Source organism: Pleurodeles waltl, unplaced genomic scaffold (genome assembly GCF_031143425.1).
Source record: "Pleurodeles waltl isolate 20211129_DDA unplaced genomic scaffold, aPleWal1.hap1.20221129 scaffold_58, whole genome shotgun sequence".
In the NCBI taxonomy this organism is placed as follows: domain Eukaryota; kingdom Metazoa; phylum Chordata; class Amphibia; order Caudata; family Salamandridae; genus Pleurodeles; species Pleurodeles waltl.
In genome coordinates, this window is record NW_027150290.1 from 4,131,999 (window position 1) to 4,149,799 (window position 17,801).

A 17,801-nucleotide genomic window follows, 5' to 3' on the forward strand; every position below is an offset into this window, starting at 1 on the left:
AGTGCAGGTGGGACTGGAGTGGGCAGTAAGTGGAGATGGGTCTGTAGTGGGCAGTGAGTGCCAGTGGGTCTGGAGTGGGCAGTGAGTGCAGGTGGGGCAGTGAGTGCAGGTGGGTCTGGAGTGAGCAGTGAGTGCAGGTGGGACTGCAGTGGGCAGTCAGTGCAGGTGGGTCTGGAGGGGGCAGTGAGTGCAGGTGGGTCTGGAGTGGGCAGTGAGTGCAAGTGGGGCAGTGAGTGCAGGTGGGGCAGTGAGCTCAGGTGGGTCTGGAGTGGACAGTGAGTGCTGGTGGGTATGGAGTGGGCAGTGAGTACCGGTGGGTCTGGAGTGGACAGTGGGTCTGGGGTGGGCAGTGAGTGCAGGTGGGTCTGGAGTGGGCAGTGAGTGCAGGTGGGTCTGGGGTGGGCAGTGAGTGCCGGTGGGTCTGGAGTGGGCAGTGAGTGCAGGTGGGGCAGTGAGTGGTGGTGGGTCTGGAGTGGGCAGTGAGTGCAGGTGGGTCTGGAGTGGGCAGTGAGTCTGGAGCGGGCAGTGAGTTCAGGTGGGTCTAGAGTGGGTAGTGAGTGCAGGTGTCTGGAGTGGGCAGTGAGTGCAGGTGGGTCTGCAGTGGGCAGTGAGTGCAGGTAAGTCTGGAGTGGGCAGTGAGTGCAGGTGGGTGCAGGTGGGTCTAGAGTGGGCAGTGAGTCTGGAGCGGGCAGTGAGTTCAGGTGGGTCTGGAGTGGGCAGTGAGTGCACGTGGGTCTGGAGTGGGCAGTGAGTGCAGGGGGTGCAGTGAGAGCAGGTGGGCCTGGAGTGGGCAGTGAGTGCGGGTGGGGCAGTGAGTGCCAGTGGGTCTGGAGTGGGGCAGTGAGTGCAGGTAGGGCAGGGAGTGCAGGTGAGTCTGGTGTGGGCAGTGAGTGCCGGTGGGGCAGTGAGTGCCGGTGGGTCTGGAGTGGGCAGTGAGTGCAGGTGTGTTCGGAGTGGGCAGTGAGTGCCGGTGGGACTGGAGTGGGCAGTGAGTCTGGAGTGGGCAGTGACTGTAGAGTGGGCAGTGAGTGCAGGTGGGTCTGGAGTGGGCAGTGAGTGTAGGTGGGTCTGGAGTGGGCAGTGAGTGCAGGTGAGTCTGGAGTGGGCAGTGAGTGCAGGTGGGTCTGGAGTGGGCAGTGAGTGCCGGTGGGTCTGGAGTGGGCAGTTAGTGCAGGTTGGTCTGGAGTGGGCAGTGAGTGCAGGTGGGTCTGGAGTGGGCAGTGAGTACAGGTGGGGCAGTGAGTGCAGGTGGGTCTGGAGTGGGCAGTGAGTGCAGGTGGGTCTGGAGTGGACAGTGAGTGCAGGTGGGGCAGTGAGTGCTGGTGGGTCTGGAGTGGGCAGTGAGTGCAGGTGGGGCAGTGAGTGCCGGTGGGTATGGAGTGGGTAGTGAGTGCAGGTGGGTCTGGGGTGGGTGAGTTCAGGTGGGTCTGGAGTGGGCAGTGAGTCTGGAGTGGGCAGTGAGTGCAGGTGGGTCTGGAGTGGGCAGTGGGTCTGCAGTGGGCAGTGAGTGTAGATGAGTCTGGAGTGGGCAGTGAGTGCAGGTGGGTCTGCAGTGGGCAGTGAGTGCCGGTGGGGCAGTGAGTGCCGGTGGATCTGGAGTGGGCAGTGAGTGCCGGTGGGGCAGTGAGTGCAGGTGGGTCTGGAGTGGGCAGTGAGTGCCGGTGGGTCTGGAGTGGGGCAGTGAGTGCAGGTGGGTCTGGAGTGGGCAGTGGGTGCAGGTGAGTCTGGAGTGGGCAGTGAGTCTGGAGTGGGCAGTGAGTGCCGGTGGGTCTGGAGTGGGCAGTGAGTGCAGGTGGGGCAGTGAGTGCCGGTGGGTCTGGAGTGGGCAGTGAGTGCCGGTGGGTCAGTGAGTGGGCAGTAAGTGCAGGTGGGGAAGTGAGTGCAGGTGAGTCTGGAGTGGGCAGTGAGTGCAGGTGGGTTTGCACTGGGCAGTGAGGTCAGGTGGGTCAGGAGTGGGTAGTGAGTTAAGGTGGGACTGGAGTGGGCAGTGAGTGCAGGTGGGTCTGGAGGGGGCAGTGAGTGCAGGTGGGTCTGGAGTGGGCAGTGAGCGCAGGTGGGGCAGTGAATGCAGGTGGGGCAGTGAGCTCAGGTGGGTCTGGAGTGGGCAGTAAGTGCCGGTGGGGCACTAAGTGCAGGTGGGTCTGGAGTGGGCAGTGAGTGCAGGTGGGTGTGGAGTGGGCATTGAGTCTGGAGTGGGCAGTGAGTGCAGGTGGGGCAGTAAGTGCCGGTGGGTCTGGAGTTGGAAGTGAGTGCCTTTGGGTCTGGAGTGGGCAGTGAGTGCAGGTGGGGCAGTGAGTGCAGGTGAGTCTGGAGTGGGCAGTGAGTCTGGAGTGGGCAGTGAGTGCAGGTGGGGCAGTGAGTGCAGGTGGGCCTGGAGTGGGCAGTGAGTGCCGGTACGTATGGATTGGGCAGTGAGTGCAGGTGGGGCAGTGAGTGCCAGTGGGTCTGGAGTAGGTAGTGAGTGCAGGTGGGTCTGGAGTGGGATGTGAGGTCAGGTGGGTCTGGAGTGGGCAGTGAGTGCATGTGGGTCTGGAGTAGGTAGTGAGTGCAGGTGGGTCTGGAGTGGGCTGTGAGGTCAGGTGGGTCTGGAGTGGGCAGTGAGTGCAGGTGGGACTGGAGTGGGCAGTGAGTGCTGGTGGGTCTGGAGTGGGCAGTAAGTGCCGGTGGGTCTGGAGTGGGCAGTGGGTCTGGGGTGGGCAGTGAGTGCAGGTGGGTCTGGAGTGGGCAGTGAGTGCAGGTGGGTCTGGGATGGACAGTGACTGCAGGTGGGGCAGTGAGTGCAGGTGGGTCTGGAGAGGGCAGTGAGTGCCGGTGGGTCTGGAGGGGACAGTGAGTCTGGCGTGGGCAGTGAGTACAGGTGGGGCAGTGAGTGCAGGTGGGTCTGGAGTGGGCAGTGAGTGCCGGTGGGTCTCGAGTGGGCAGTGAGTGCAGGTGGGGCAGTGAGTGCAGGTGAGTCTGGAGTGGGCAGTGAATCTGGAGTGGGCAGTGAGTGCAGGTTGGTCTGGAGTGTGCAGGGAGTTCTGCTGGGTCTGGAGTGGGCAGTGAGTGCCGGTGGGTCTGGAGTGGGCAGTGAGTGCAGGTTGTGCAGTGAGTGCCGGTGGGTCTGGAGTGGGCTGGGAGTGCAGGTGGGTCTGGAGTGGGCAGTGAGTGCAGGTGGGTCTGGAGTGGGCCGTGAGTTCAGGTGGGTCTGGAGTGGGCAGTGAGTGCAGGTGGGACTGGAGTGGGCAGTAAGTGGAGGTGGGTCTGGAGTGGGCAGTGAATGCCGGTTGGTCTGGAGTGGGCAGTGGGTCTGGAGTGGGCAGTGAGTGCAGGTGGGGCAGTGAGTGCAGGTGGGTCTGGAGTGGGCAGTGAGTGCAGTGGGGCAGTGAGTGCAGGTGGGTCTGGAGTGGGCAGTGAGTGCAGGTGGGGCAGTGAGTGCTGGTGGGTCTGGAGTGGGCAGTGAGTGCCGGTGGGTCTGGAGTGGGGCAATAAGTGCAGGTAGGGCAGTGAGTGCAGGTGAGTCTGGTGTGGGCAGTGAGTGCCGGTGGGGCACTGAGTGCCAGTGGGGCAGTGAGTGCCAGTGGGTCTGGAGTGGGCAGTGAGTCTGGAGTGGGCAGTGAGTGCAGGTGGGGCAGTGAGTGCGGATGGGTCTGCAGTGGGCAGTGAGTGCAGGTGGGTCTGGAGTGGGCAGTGAGTGCATGTGGGGCAGGGAGCTCATGTGAGTCTGGGGTGGGCAGTGAGTGCCGGTGGGTATGGAGTGGGCAGTGAGTGCAGGTGGGTCTGGAGTGGGCAGTGGGTCTGCAGTGGGCAGTGAGTGTAGGTGAGTCTGGAGTGGGCAGTGAGTGCAGGTGGGTCTGGAGTGGGCGGTGAGGGCCGGTGGGGCAGTGAGTGCAGGTGGGTATGGAGTGGGCAGTGAGTGCCAGTGGGTCTGGAGGGGGCAGTGAGTGCAGGTGGGTCTGCAGTGGGCAGTGAGTGCAGGTGGGGCAGTGAGTGGAGGTGGGTCTCAAGTGGGCAGTGAGTGTGAGTGGGGCAGTGAGTGCCGGTGTTTCTGGAGTGGGCAGTGAGTGCAGGTGGGGCAGTGAGCTCAGGTGAGCCTGGAGTGGGCAGTGAGTGCAGGTGGGTCTGGAGTGGGCAGTGGGTCTGCAGTGGGCAGTGAGTGCAGGTAAGTCTGGAGTGGGTGGGTGAGTTCAGGTGGGTCTGCAGTGGGCAGTGAGTCTGGACTGGGCAGTGAGTGAAGGTGGGTCTGGAGTGGGCAGTGGGTCTGCAGTGGGCAGTGAGTGCTGGTGACTCTGGAGTGGGCAGTGAGTGCAGGTGGGACAGTGAGTGCAGGTGGGGCAGTGAGCTCAGGTGGGTCTGGAATGGGCAGTGAGTGCCGGTGGGGCAGTGAGTGCAGGTTGGTCTGGAGTGGGCAGTGAGTACAGGAGGGTGTGGAGTGGGCAGTGAGTCTGGAGTGGGCAGTGAGTGTCGGTGGGTCTGGAGCGGGCAGTGAGTGCAGATGGGGCAGTGAGTGCAGGTGAGTCTGGAGTGGGCAGTGAGTCTGGAGTGGGCAGTGAGTGCAAGTGGGGCAGTGAGTGCAGGTGGGGCAGTGAGCTCAGGTGGGTCTGGAGTGGGCAGTGAGTGCTGGTGGGTCTGGACTGGGCAGTGAGTGCCGGTGGGTCTGGAGTGGACAGTGGGTCTGGGGTGGACAGTGGGTCTGGGGTGGGCAGTGAGTGCAGGTGGGTCTGGAGTGGGCAGTGAGTGCAGGTGGGTCTGGGGTAGGCAGTGAGTGCCGGTGGGTCTGGAGTGGGCAGTGAGTGCAGGTGGGGCAGTGAGTAGAGGTGGGTCTGGAGTGGGCAGTGAGTGCAGGTGGGTCTGGAGTGGGCAGTGAGTCTGGAGCGGGCAGTGAGTTCAGGTGGGTCTAGAGTGGGTAGTGAGTGCAGGTGTCTGGAGTGTGCAGTGAGTGCAGGTGGGTCTGCAGTGGGCAGTGAGTGCAGGTAAGTCTGGAGTGGGCAGTGAGTGCAGGTGGGTCTGGAGTGGGCAGTGAGTTTGGAGTGGGCAATGAGTCTGGAGCGGACAGTGAGTTCAGGTGGGTCTGGAGTGGGCAGTGAGTGCACGTGGGTCTGGAGTTGGGCAGTGAGTGCAGGTGGGGCAGTGAGTGCAGGTGGGCCTGGAGTGGGCAGTGAGTGCTGGTGGGGCAGTGAGTGCCAGTGGGTCTGGAATGGGGCAGTGAGTGCAGGTAGGGCAGGGAGTGCAGGTGAATCTGGTGTGGGCAGTGAGTGCCGGTGGGGCAGTGAGTGCCGGTGGGTCTGGAGTGGGCAGTGAGTGCAGGTGTGTCTGGAGTGGGCAGTGAGTGCCGGTGGGACTGGAGTGGGCAGTGAGTCTGGAGTGGGCAGTGACTCTAGAGTGGGCAGTGAGTGCAGGTGAGTCTGGAGTGGGCAGTGAGTGTAGGTGGGTCTGGAGTGGGCAGTGAGTGCAGGTGAGTCTGGAGTGGGCAGTGAGTGCAGGTGGGTCTGGAGTGGGCAGTGAGTGCCGGTGGGTCTGGAGTGGGCAGTTAGTGCAGGTTGGTCTGGAGTGGGCATTGAGTGCAGGTGGGTCTGGAGTGGGCAGTGAGTACAGGTGGGGCAGTGAGTGCAGGTGGGTCTGGAGTGGACAGTGAGTGCAGGTGGGGCAGTGAGTGCTGGTGGGTCTGGAGTGGGCAGTGAGTGCAGGTGGGGCAGTGAGTGCCGGTGGGTATGGAGTGGGTAGTGAGTGCAGGTGGGTCTGGGGTGAGTGAGTTCAGGTGGGTCTGGAGTGGGCAGTGAGTATGGAGTGGGCAGTGAGTGCTGGTGGGTCTGGAGTGGGCAGTGGGTCTGCAGTGGGCAGTGAGTGTAGATGAGTCTGGAGTGGGCAGTGAGTGCAGGTGGGTCTGCAGTGGTCAGTGAGTGCCGGTGGGGCAGTGAGTGCCAGTGGGTCTGGAGTGGGCAGTGAGTGCAGGTGTGTCCGGAGTGGGCAGTGACTGCCGGTGGGTCTGGAGTGGGCAGTGAGTGCCGGTGGGACAGTGAGTGCAGGTGGGTCTGGAGTGGGCAGTGAGTGCCGGTTAGTCTGGAGTGGGCAGTGAGTGCAGGTGGGTCTGGAGTGGGCATTGAGTGCCAGTGGGTATGGAGTGGGGCAGTGAGTGCAGATGTGTCTGGAGTGTGCAGTGGGTGCAGGTGAGTCTGGAGTGGGCAGTGAGTCTGGAGTGGGCAGTGAGTCTGGAGTGGGCAGTGAGTGCCGGTGGGTCTGGAGTGGGCAGTGAGTGCAGGTGGGGCAGTGAGTGCCGGTGGGTCTGGAGTGGGCAGTGAGTGCCGGTGGGTCAGTGAGTGGAGATCGGTCTGGAGTGGGCAGTGAATGCCGGTGGGTCTGGAGTGGGCAGTGAGTGCAGGTGGGTCTGGAGTGGGCAGTAAGTGCAGGTGGGGAAGTGAGTGCAGGTGAGTCTGGAGTGGGCAGTGAGACAGGTGGGTTTGCAGTGGGCAGTGAGGTCAGGTGGGTCTGGAGTGGGCAGTGAGTTAAGGTGGGACTGGAGTGGGCAGTGAGTGCAGGTGGGTCTGGAGGGGGCAGTGAGTGCAGGTGGGTCTGGAGTGGGCAGTGAGTGCAGGTGGGTCAGTGAATGCAGGTGGGGCAGTGAGCTCAGGTGGGTCTGGAGTGGGCAGTAAGTGCCGGTGGGGCAGTAATTGCAGGTGGGTCTGGAGTGGGCAGTGAGTGCAGGTGGGTGTGGAGTGGGCATTGAGTCTAGAGTGGGCAGTGAGTGCAGGTGGGGCAGTAAGTGCCGGTGGGTCTGGAGTTGGAAGTGAGTGCCTTTGGTCTGGAGTGGGCAGTTAGGGCAGTTGGGGCAGTGAGTGCAGGTGAGTCTGGAGTGGGCAGTGAGTCTGGAGTGGGCAGTGAGTGCAGGTGGGGCAGTGAGTGCAGGTGGGCCTGGAGTGGGCAGTGAGTGCCGGTATGTATGGATTGGGCAGTGAATGCAGGTGGGGCAGTGAGTGCCAGTGGGTCTGGAGTAGGTAGTGAGTGCAGGTGGGTCTGGAGTGGGCTGTGAGGTCAGGTGGGTCTGGAGTGGGCAGTGAGTGCAGATGGGACTGGAGTGGGCAGTGAGTGCAGGTGGGTCTGGAGTGGGCAGTGAGTGCAGGTGGGTCTGGAGTGGGCAGTGAGTGCAGGTGGGGCAGTAAGTGCCGGTGGGTCTGGAGTTGGAAGTGAGTGCCTTTGGGTCTGGAGTGGGCAGTTAGGGCAGTTGGGGCAGTGAGTGCAGGTGAGTCTGGAGTGGGCAGTGAGTCTGGAGTGGGCAGTGAGTGCAGGTGGGGCAGTGAGTGCAGGTGGGCCTGGAGTGGGCAGTGAGTGCCGGTACGTATGGATTGGGCAGTGAGTGCAGGTGGGGCAGTGAGTGCCAGTGGGTCTGGAGTAGGTAGTGAGTGCAGGTGGGTCTGGAGTGGGCTGTGAGGTCAGGTGGGTCTGGAGTGGGCAGTGAGTGCAGGTGGGACTGGAGTGGGCAGTGAGTGCAGGTGGGTCTGGAGTGGGCAGTGAGTGCTGGTGGGTCTGGAGTGGGCAGTGAGTGCCGGTGGGACTGGAGTGGCCTGTGGGTCTGGAGTGGGAAGTGAGTCTGGAGTGGGCAGTGACTCTGGAGAGGGCAGTGAGTGCAGGTGAGTCTGGAGTGGGCAGTGAGTGCAGGTGGGTCTGGAGTGGGCAGTGAGTGCAGGTGAGTCTGGAGTGGGCAGTGAGTGCAGGTGGGTCTGGAGTGGGCAGTGAGTGCCGGTGGGTCTTGAGTGGGCAGTTAGTGCAGGTTGGTCTGGAGTGGGCAGTGAGTGCAGGTGGGTCTGGAGTGGGCAGTGAGTGCAGGTGGGGCAGTGAGTGCAGGTGGGTCTAGAGTGGGCAGTGAGTGCAGGTGGGTCTGGAGTGGCCAGTGAGTGCAGGTGGGGCAGTGAGTGCCGGTGGGTCTGGAGTGGGCAGTGAGTGCAGGTGGGGCAGTGAGTGCCGGTGGGTATGGAGTGGGCAGTGAGTGCAGGTGGGTCTGGGGTGGGTGGGTTCAGGTGGGTCTGGAGTGGGCAGTGAGTCTGGAGTGGGCAGTGGGTCTGCAGTGTGCAGTGAGTGTAGATGAGTATGGAGTGGGCAGTGAGTGCAGGTGGGTCTGGAGTGGGCAGTGAGTGCCGGTGGGTCAGTGAGTGCCGGTGGGTCTGGAGTGGGCAGTGAGTGCAGGTGTGTCTGGAGTGGGCAGTGAGTGCCGGTGGGTCTGGAGTGGGCAGTGAGTGCCGGTGGGGCAGTGAGTGCAGTTGGGTCTGGAGTGGGCAGTGAGTGCCGGTGAGTCTGGAGTGGGCAGTGAGTGCAGGTGGGTCTGGAGTGGGCAGTGAGTGCAGGTGGGTCTGGAGTGGGCAGTGAGTGCCGGTGGGTCTGGCGTGGGCAGTGAGTGCAGGTGGGTCTGGAGTTGGCAGTGAGTGCAGGTGAGTCTGGAGTGGGCAGTGAGTGCATGTGGGTCTAGAGTGGGCAGTGAGTGCAGGTGGGTCTGGAGTGGGCAGTGAGTGCCGGTGGGTCTGGAGTGGGGCAGTGAGTGCAGGTGCGTCTGGAGTGGACAGTGGGTGCAGGTGAGTCTGGAGTGGGCAGTGAGTGCCGGTGGGTCTGGAGTGGGGCACTGAGTGCAGGTGTGTCTGGAGTGGGCAGTGGGTGCAGGTGAGTCTGGAGTGGGCAGTGAGTGCCGGTGGGACTGGAGTGGGCAGTGAGTGCAGGCGGGGCAGTTAGTGCAGGTGTGTTTGGAGTGGGCAGTGAGTGCCGGTGGGTCTGGAGTGGGCAGTGAGTGCAGGTGGGGCAGTGAGTGCCGGTGGGTCTAGAGTGGGCAGTGAGTGCCGGTGGGTCAGTGAGTGGAGATGGGTCTGGAGTGGGCAGTGATTTCAGGAGGGTATGGTGTGGGCAGTGAATGCTGGTGGGTCTGGAGTGGGCAGTGAGTGCAGGTGGGTCTGGAGTGGGCAGTAAGTGCACGTGGGAAAGTGAGTGCAGGTGAGTCTGGAGTGGGCAGTGAGTGCAGGTGGGTTTGCAGTGGGCAGTGAGGTCAGATGGGTCTGGAGTGGGCAGTGAGTTCAGGTGGGACTGGAGTGGGCAGTGAGTGCAGGTGGGCCTGGAGTGGGCAGTGAGTGCCGGTGGGTCTGGATTGGGCAGTGAGTGCAGGTGGGGCAGTGAGTGCCAGTGGGTCTGGAGTAGGTAGTGAGTGCAGGTGGGTCTGGAGTGGGCCGTGAGGTCAGGCGGGTCTGGAGTGGGCAGTGAGTGCAGGTGGGACAGGAGTGGGCAGTGAGTGCAGGTGGGTCTGGAGTGGGCAGTGAGTGCAGGTGGGTCTGGAGTGGGCAGTGAGTGCAGGTGGGGCAGTGAGATCAGGTGGGTCTGGAGTGGGCAGTGAGTGCTGGTGGGTCTGGAGTGGGCAGTAAGTGCCGGTGGGTCTGGAGTGGGCAGTGGGTCTGGCTGGGCAGTGAGTGCAGGTGGGACTGGAGTGGGCAGTGAGTGCAGGTGAGTCTGGTGTGGGCAGTGTAGGCCGGTAGGGCAGTGAGTGCCAGTGGGTCTGGAGTGGGCAGTGAGTGCCGGTGGGTCTGGAGTGGGCAGTGAGTGCAGGTGGGGCAGTGAGTGCCGGTGGGTCTGGAGTGGGCAGTGAGTGCAGGTGGGGCAGTGAGTGCAGGTGTGTCTGGAGTAGGTAGTGAGTGCGGATGGGTCTGGAGTGGGCCGTGAGGTCAGGTGGGTCTGGAGTGGGCAGTGAGTGCAGGTGGGACTGGAGTGGGCAGTGACTGTCGGTGGGTCTGGAGTGGGCAGTGGGTCTGGAGTGGGCAGTGAGTGCAGGTGGGGCAGTGAGTTCAGGTGGGTCTGGAGTGGGCAGTGAGTGCAGCTGGGATTGGAGTAGGCAGTGAGTGCAGGTGGATCTGGAGTGGGCAGTGAGTGCAGGTGGGTCTGGAGTGGGCAGTGAGTGCAGGTGGGGCAGTGAGCTCAGGTGGGTCTGGAGTGGGCAGTGAGTGCTGGTGGGTCTGGAGTGGGCAGTGAGTGCCGGTGGGTCTGGAGTGGGCAGTGGGTCTGGGGTGGGCAGTGAGTGCAGGTGGGTCTGGAGTGGGCAGTGAGTGCAGGTGGGCCTGGGGTGGGCAGTGAGTGCTGGTGGGTCTGGAGTGAGCAGTGACTGCAGGTGGGACTGGAGTGGGCAGTGAGTCTGGAGTGGGCAGTGAGTGCAGGTGGGTCTGCAGTGGGCAGTGAGTGCAGGTGGGTCTGGAGTGGGCAGTGAGTGCTGGTGGGTCTGGAGTGGGCAGTGAGTGCCGGTGGGACTGGAGTGGCCTGTGGGTCTGGAGTGGGAAGTGAGTCTGGAGTGGGCAGTGACTCTGGAGAGGGCAGTGAGTGCAGGTGAGTCTGGAGTGGGCAGTGAGTGAAGGTGGGTCTGGAGTGGGCAGTGAGTGCAGGTGAGTCTGGAGTGGGCAGTGAGTGCAGGTGGGTCTGGAGTGGGCAGTGAGTGCCGGTGGGTCTGGAGTGGGCAGTTAGTGCAGGTTGGTCTGGAGTGGGCAGTGAGTGCAGGTGGGTCTGGAGTGGGCAGTGAGTGCAGGTGGGGCAGTGAGTGCAGGTGGGTCTAGAGTGGGCAGTGAGTGCAGGTGGGTCTGGAGTGGCCAGTGAGTGCAGGTGGGGCAGTGAGTGCCGGTGGGTCTGGAGTGGGCAGTGAGTGCAGGTGGGGCAGTGAGTGCCGGTGGGTATGGAGTGGGCAGTGAGTGCAGGTGGGTCTGGGGTGGGTGGGTTCAGGTGGGTCTGGAGTGGGCAGTGAGTCTGGAGTGGGCAGTGGGTCTGCAGTGAGTGTAGATGAGTATGGAGTGGGCAGTGAGTGCAGGTGGGTCTGGAGTGGGCAGTGAGTGCCGGTGGGTCAGTGAGTGCCGGTGGGTCTGGAGTGGGCAGTGAGTGCAGGTGTGTCTGGAGTGGGCAGTGAGTGCCGGTGGGTCTGGAGTGGGCAGTGAGTGCCGGTGGGGCAGTGAGTGCAGTTGGGTCTGGAGTGGGCAGTGAGTGCCGGTGAGTCTGGAGTGGGCAGTGAGTGCAGGTGGGTCTGGAGTGGGCAGTGAGTGCAGGTGGGTCTGGAGTGGGCAGTGAGTTCAGGTGGGTCTGGCGTGGGCAGTGAGTGCAGGTGGGTCTGGAGTTGGCAGTGAGTGCAGGTGAGTCTGGAGTGGGCAGTGAGTGCATGTGGGTCTACAGTGGGCAGTGAGTGCAGGTGGGTCTGGAGTGGGCAGTGAGTGCCGGTGGGTCTGGAGTGGGGCAGTGAGTGCAGGTGCGTCTGGAGTGGACAGTGGGTGCAGGTGAGTCTGGAGTGGGCAGTGAGTGCCGGTGGGTCTGGAGTGGGGCACTGAGTGCAGGTGTGTCTGGAGTGGGCAGTGGGTGCAGGTGAGTCTGGAGTGGGCAGTGAGTGCCGGTGGGTCTGGAGTGGGCAGTGAGTGCAGGCGGGGCAGTTAGTGCAGGTGTGTTTGGAGTGGGCAGTGAGTGCCGGTGGGTCTGGAGTGGGCAGTGAGTGCAGGTGGGGCAGTGAGTGCCGGTGGGTCTGGAGTGGGCAGTGAGTGCCGGTGGGTCAGTGAGTGGAGATGGGTCTGGAGTGGGCAGTGATTTCAGGAGGGTATGGTGTGGGCAGTGAATGCTGGTGGGTCTGGAGTGGGCAGTGAGTGCAGGTGGGTCTGGAGTGGGCAGTAAGTGCACGTGGGAAAGTGAGTGCAGGTGAGTCTGGAGTGGGCAGTGAGTGCAGGTGGGTTTGCAGTGGGCAGTGAGGTCAGATGGGTCTGGAGTGGGCAGTGAGTTCAGGTGGGACTGGAGTGGGCAGTGAGTGCAGGTGGGCCTGGAGTGGGCAGTGAGTGCCGGTGGGTCTGGATTGGGCAGTGAGTGCAGGTGGGGCAGTGAGTGCCAGTGGGTTTGGAGTAGGTAGTGAGTGCAGGTGGGTCTGGAGTGGGCCGTGAGGTCAGGTGGGTCTGGAGTGGGCAGTGAGTGCAGGTGGGACAGGAGTGGGCAGTGAGTGCAGGTGGGTCTGGAGTGGGCAGTGAGTGCAGGTGGGTCTGGAGTGGGCAGTGAGTGCAGGTGGGGCAGTGAGATCAGGTGGGTCTGGAGTGGGCAGTGAGTGCTGGTGGGTCTGGAGTGGGCAGTAAGTGCCGGTGGGTCTGGAGTGGGCAGTGGGTCTGGCTGGGCAGTGAGTGCAGGTGGGACTGGAGTGGGCAGTGAGTGCAGGTGAGTCTGGTGTGGGCAGTGTAGGCCGGTAGGGCAGTGAGTGCCAGTGGGTCTGGAGTGGGCAGTGAGTGCCGGTGGGTCTGGAGTGGGCAGTGAGTGCAGGTGGGGCAGTGAGTGCCGGTGGGTCTGGAGTGGGCAGTGAGTGCAGGTGGGGCAGTGAGTGCAGGTGTGTCTGGAGTAGGTAGTGAGTGCGGATGGGTCTGGAGTGGGCCGTGAGGTCAGGTGGGTCTGGAGTGGGCAGTGAGTGCAGGTGGGACTGGAGTGGGCAGTGACTGTCGGTGGGTCTGGAGTGGGCAGTGGGTCTGGAGTGGGCAGTGAGTGCAGGTGGGGCAGTGAGTTCAGGTGGGTCTGGAGTGGGCAGTGAGTGCAGCTGGGATTGGAGTAGGCAGTGAGTGCAGGTGGATCTGGAGTGGGCAGTGAGTGCAGGTGGGTCTGGAGTGGGCAGTGAGTGCAAGTGGGGCAGTGAGTGCAGGTGGGGCAGTGAGCTCAGGTGGGTCTGGAGTGGGCAGTGAGTGCTGGTGGGTCTGGAGTGGGCAGTGAGTGCCGGTGGGTCTGGAGTGGGCAGTGGGTCTGGGGTGGGCAGTGAGTGCAGGTGGGTCTGGAGTGGGCAGTGAGTGCAGGTGGGCCTGGGGTGGGCAGTGAGTGCTGGTGGGTCTGGAGTGAGCAGTGACTGCAGGTGGGACTGGAGTGGGCAGTGAGTCTGGAGTGGGCAGTGAGTGCAGGTGGGTCTGCAGTGGGCAGTGAGTGCGGGTGGGTCTGGAGTGGGCAGTGAGTCTGGAGCCGGCAGTGAGTTCAGGTGGGTCTGCAGTGGGCAGTGAGTGTAGGAAAGTCTGGAGTGGGCAGTGAGTGCAGGTGGGTGCAGGTGGGTCTGGAGTGGGCAGTGAGTCTGGAGTGGGCAGTGAGTGCAGGTGGGTCTGGAGTGGGCAGTGAGTGCGGGTGGGTCTGGAGTGGGCAGTGAGTCTGGAGCGGGTAGTGAGTTCAGGTGGGTCTGCAGTGGGCAGTGAGTGTAGGAAAGTCTGGAGTGGGCAGTGAGTGCAGATGGGTGCAGGTGGGTCTGGAGTGGGCAGTGAGTCTGGAGTGGGCAGTGAGTCTGGAGCGGGCAGTGAGTTCAGGTGGGTCTGGAGTGGGCAGTGAGTGCAGGTGGGTCTGGAGTGGGCAGTGAGTGCGGGTGGGTCTGGAGTGGGCAGTGAGAGCAGGTGGGGCAGTGAGTGCAGGTGGGTCTGGAGTGGGCAGTGAGTGCAGGTGGGGCAGTGAGTGCTGGTGGGTCTGGAGTGGGCAGTGAGTGCCGTTGGGTCTGGAGAGGGGCAGTGAGTGCAGGTAGGGCAGTGAGTGCATGTGAGACTGGTGTTTGCAGTGTGTGCCGGTGGGGCAGTGAGTGCAGGTGGGGCAGGAGTGGGCAGTGAGTGCAGGTGGGTCTGAAGTGGGCAGTGAGTGCAGGTGGGTCTGGAGTGGGCAGTGAGTGCAGGTGAGGCAGTGAGATCAGGTGGGTCTGGAGTGGGCAGTGAGTGCTGGTGAGTCTGGAGTGGGCAGTAAGTGCCGGTGGGTCTGGAGTGGGCAGTGGGTCTGGCTGGGCAGTGAGTGCAGGTGGGACTGGAGTGGGCAGTGAGTGCAGGTGAGTCTGGTGTGGGCAGTGTAGGCCGGTAGGGCAGTGAGTGCCAGTGGGTCTGGAGTGGGCAGTGAGTGCCGGTGGGTCTGGAGTGGGCAGTGAGTGCAGGTGGGGCAGTGAGTGCCGGTGGGTCTGGAGTGGGCAGTGAGTGCAGGTGGGGCAGTGAGTGCCGGTGGGTCTGGAGTGGGCAGTGAGTGCAGGTGGGGCAGTGAGTGCAGGTGTGTCTGGAGTAGGTAGTGAGTAGGGGTGGGTCTGGAGTGGGCCGTGAGGTCAGGTGGGTCTGGAGTGGGCAGTGAGTGCAGGTGGGACTGGAGTGGGCAGTGACTGTCGGTGGGTCTGGAGTGGGCAGTGGGTCTGGAGTGGGCAGTGAGTGCAGGTGGGGCAGTGAGTTCAGGTGGGTCTGGAGTGGGCAGTGAGTGCAGCTGGGATTGGAGTAGGCAGTGAGTGCAGGTGGATCTGGAGTGGGCAGTGAGTGCAGGTGGGTCTGGAGTGGGCAGTGAGTGCAAGTGGGGCAGTGAGTGCAGGTGGGGCAGTGAGCTCAGGTGGGTCTGGAGTGGGCAGTGAGTGCTGGTGGGTCTGGAGTGGGCAGTGAGTGCCGGTGGGTCTGGAGTGGGCAGTGGGTCTGGGGTGGGCAGTGAGTGCAGGTGGGTCTGGAGTGGGAGGTGAGTGCAGGTGGGCCTGGGGTGGGCAGTGAGTGCTGGTGGGTCTGGAGTGAGCAGTGACTGCAGGTGGGACTGGAGTGGGCAGTTAGTCTGGAGTGGGCAGTGAGTTCAGGTGGGTCTGCAGTGGGCAGTGAGTGCGGGTGGGTCTGGAGTGGGCAGTGAGTCTGGAGCGGGCAGTGAGTTCAGGTGGGTCTGCAGTGGGCAGTGAGTGTAGGAAAGTCTAGAGTGGGCAGTGAGTGCAGGTGGGTGCAGGTGGGTCTGGAGTGGGCAGTGAGTCTGGAGTGGGCAGTGAGTGCAGGTGGGTCTGGAGTGGGCAGTGAGTGCGGGTGGGTCTGGAGTGGGCAGTGAGTCTGGAGCGGGTAGTGAGTTCAGGTGGGTCTGCAGTGGGCAGTGAGTGTAGGAAAGTCTGGAGTGGGCAGTGAGTGCAGGTGGGTGCAGGTGGGTCTGGAGTGGGCAGTGAGTCTGGAGTGGGCAGTGAGTCTGGAGCGGGCAGTGAGTTCAGGTGGGTCTGGAGTGGGCAGTGAGTGCAGGTGGGTCTGGAGTGGGCAGTGAGTGCGGGTGGGTCTGGAGTGGGCAGTGAGAGCAGGTGGGGCAGTGAGTGCAGGTGGGTCTGGAGTGGGCAGTGAGTGCAGGTGGGGCAGTGAGTGCTGGTGGGTCTGGAGTGGGCAGTGAGTGCCGTTGGGTCTGGAGAGGGGCAGTGAGTGCAGGTAGGGCAGTGAGTGCAGGTGAGACTGGTGTTTGCAGTGTGTGCCGGTGGGGCAGTGAGTGCAGGTGGGGCAGGAGTGGGCAGTGAGTGCAGGTGGGTCTGGAGTGGGCAGTGAGTGCAGGTGGGTCTGGAGTGGGCAGTGAGTGCAGGTGAGGCAGTGAGATCAGGTGGGTCTGGAGTGGGCAGTGAGTGCTGGTGAGTCTGGAGTGGGCAGTAAGTGCCGGTGGGTCTGGAGTGGGCAGTGGGTCTGGCTGGGCAGTGAGTGCAGGTGGGACTGGAGTGGGCAGTGAGTGCAGGTGAGTCTGGTGTGGGCAGTGTAGGCCGGTAGGGCAGTGAGTGCCAGTGGGTCTGGAGTGGGCAGTGAGTGCCGGTGGGTCTGGAGTGGGCAGTGAGTGCAGGTGGGGCAGTGAGTGCCGGTGGGTCTGGAGTGGGCAGTGAGTGCAGGTGGGGCAGTGAGTGCAGGTGTGTCTGGAGTAGGTAGTGAGTGCGGGTGGGTCTGGAGTGGGCCGTGAGGTCAGGTGGGTCTGGAGTGGGCAGTGAGTGCAGGTGGGACTGGAGTGGGCAGTGACTGTCGGTGGGTCTGGAGTGGGCAGTGGGTCTGGAGTGGGCAGTGAGTGCAGGTGGGGCAGTGAGTTCAGGTGGGTCTGGAGTGGGCAGTGAGTGCAGCTGGGATTGGAGTAGGCAGTGAGTGCAGGTGGATCTGGAGTGGGCAGTGAGTGCAGGTGGGTCTGGAGTGGGCAGTGAGTGCAAGTGGGGCAGTGAGTGCAGGTGGGGCAGTGAGCTCAGGTGGGTCTGGAGTGGGCAGTGAGTGCTGGTGGGTCTGGAGTGGGCAGTGAGTGCCGGTGGGTCTGGAGTGGGCAGTGGGTCTGGGGTGGGCAGTGAGTGCAGGTGGGTCTGGAGTGGGAGGTGAGTGCAGGTGGGCCTGGGGTGGGCAGTGAGTGCTGGTGGGTCTGGAGTGAGCAGTGACTGCAGGTGGGACTGGAGTGGGCAGTTAGTCTGGAGTGGGCAGTGAGTTCAGGTGGGTCTGCAGTGGGCAGTGAGTGCGGGTGGGTCTGGAGTGGGCAGTGAGTCTGGAGCGGGCAGTGAGTTCAGGTGGGTCTGCAGTGGGCAGTGAGTGTAGGAAAGTCTGGAGTGGGCAGTGAGTGCAGGGGTGCAGGTGGGTCTGGAGTGGGCAGTGAGTCTGGAGTGGGCAGTGAGTGCAGGAGGGTCTGGAGTGGGCAGTGAGTGCGGGTGGGTCTGGAGTGGGCAGTGAGTCTGGAGCGGGTAGTGAGTTCAGGTGTGTCTGCAGTGGGCAGTGAGTGTAGGAAAGTCTGGAGTGGGCAGTGAGTGCAGGTGGGTGCAGGTGGGTCTGGAGTGGGCAGTGAGTCTGGAGTGGGCAGTGAGTCTGGAGCGGGCAGTGAGTTCAGGTGGGTCTGGAGTGGGCAGTGAGTGCAGGTGGGTCTGGAGTGGGCAGTGAGTGCGGGTGGGTCTGGAGTGGGCAGTGAGAGCAGGTGGGGCAGTGAGTGCAGGTGGGTCTGGAGTGGGCAGTGAGTGCAGGTGGGGCAGTGAGTGCTGGTGGGTCTGGAGTGGGCAGTGAGTGCCGGTGGGTCTGGAGAGGGGCAGTGAGTGCAGGTAGGGCAGTGAGTGCAGGTGAGACTGGTGTTTGCAGTGTGTGCCGGTGGGGCAGTGAATGCAGGTGGGGCAGTGAGTGCCAGTGGGTCTGGAGTGGGAAGTGAGTGCCGGTGGGTCTGGAGTGGGCAGTGAGTGCAGGTGGGGCAGTGAGTGCCGGTGGGTCTGGAGTGGGCATTGGGTGCAGGTGGGCAGTGAGTGCAGGTGGGTTTGGAGTGGGCAGTGAGTGCAGGTGGGTCTGGAGTGGGCAGTGAGTGCCAGTGGGTCTGGAGGGGGCAGTGAGTGCAGGTGGGTCTGGAGTGGGCAGTGAGTTCAGGTGGGGCTGTGAGTGGCGGTGGGTCTCGAGTGGGCAGTGAGTGCGGGTGGGGCGGTGAGTGCCGGTGGGTCTGGAGTGGGCAGTGAGTGCAGGTGGGTCTGGAGTGGGCAGTGAGTGCAGGTGGGGCAGTGAGTGCCGGTGGGTCTGGAGTGGGCAGTGAGTGCCGGTGGGACTGGAGTGGGCTGTGGGTCTGGAGTGGGCAGTGACTCTGGAGTGGGCAGTGAGTGCAGGTGAGTCTGGATTGGGCAGTGAGTGCAGGTGGTCTGGAGTGGGCAGTGAGTGCAGGTGAGTCTGGAGTGGGCAGTGAGTGCAGGTGGGTCATGAGTGGGCAGTGAGTGCCGGTGGGTCTGGAGTGGGCAGTGAGTGCAGGTTGGTCTGGAGTGGGCAGTGAATGCAGGTGGGTCTGGAGTGGGCAGTGAGTGCAGGTGGGGCAGTGAGTGCAGGTGGGTCTGGAGTGGGCAGTGAGTGCAGGTGGGTCTGGAGTGGACAGTGAGTGCAGGTGGGGCAGTGAGTGCCGGTGGGTCTGGAGTGGGCAGTGAGTGCAGGTGGGTCTGGGGTGGGTGAGTTCAGGTGGGTCTGGAGTGGGCAGTGAGTCTGGAGTGGGCAGTGAGTGCAGGTGGGTCTGGAGTGGGCAGTGGGTCTGCAGTGGGCAGTGAGTGTAGATGAGTCTGGAGTGGGCAGTGAGAGCAGGTGGGTCTGGAGTGGGCAGTGAGTGCCGGTGGGGCAGTGAGTGCCGGTGGTTCT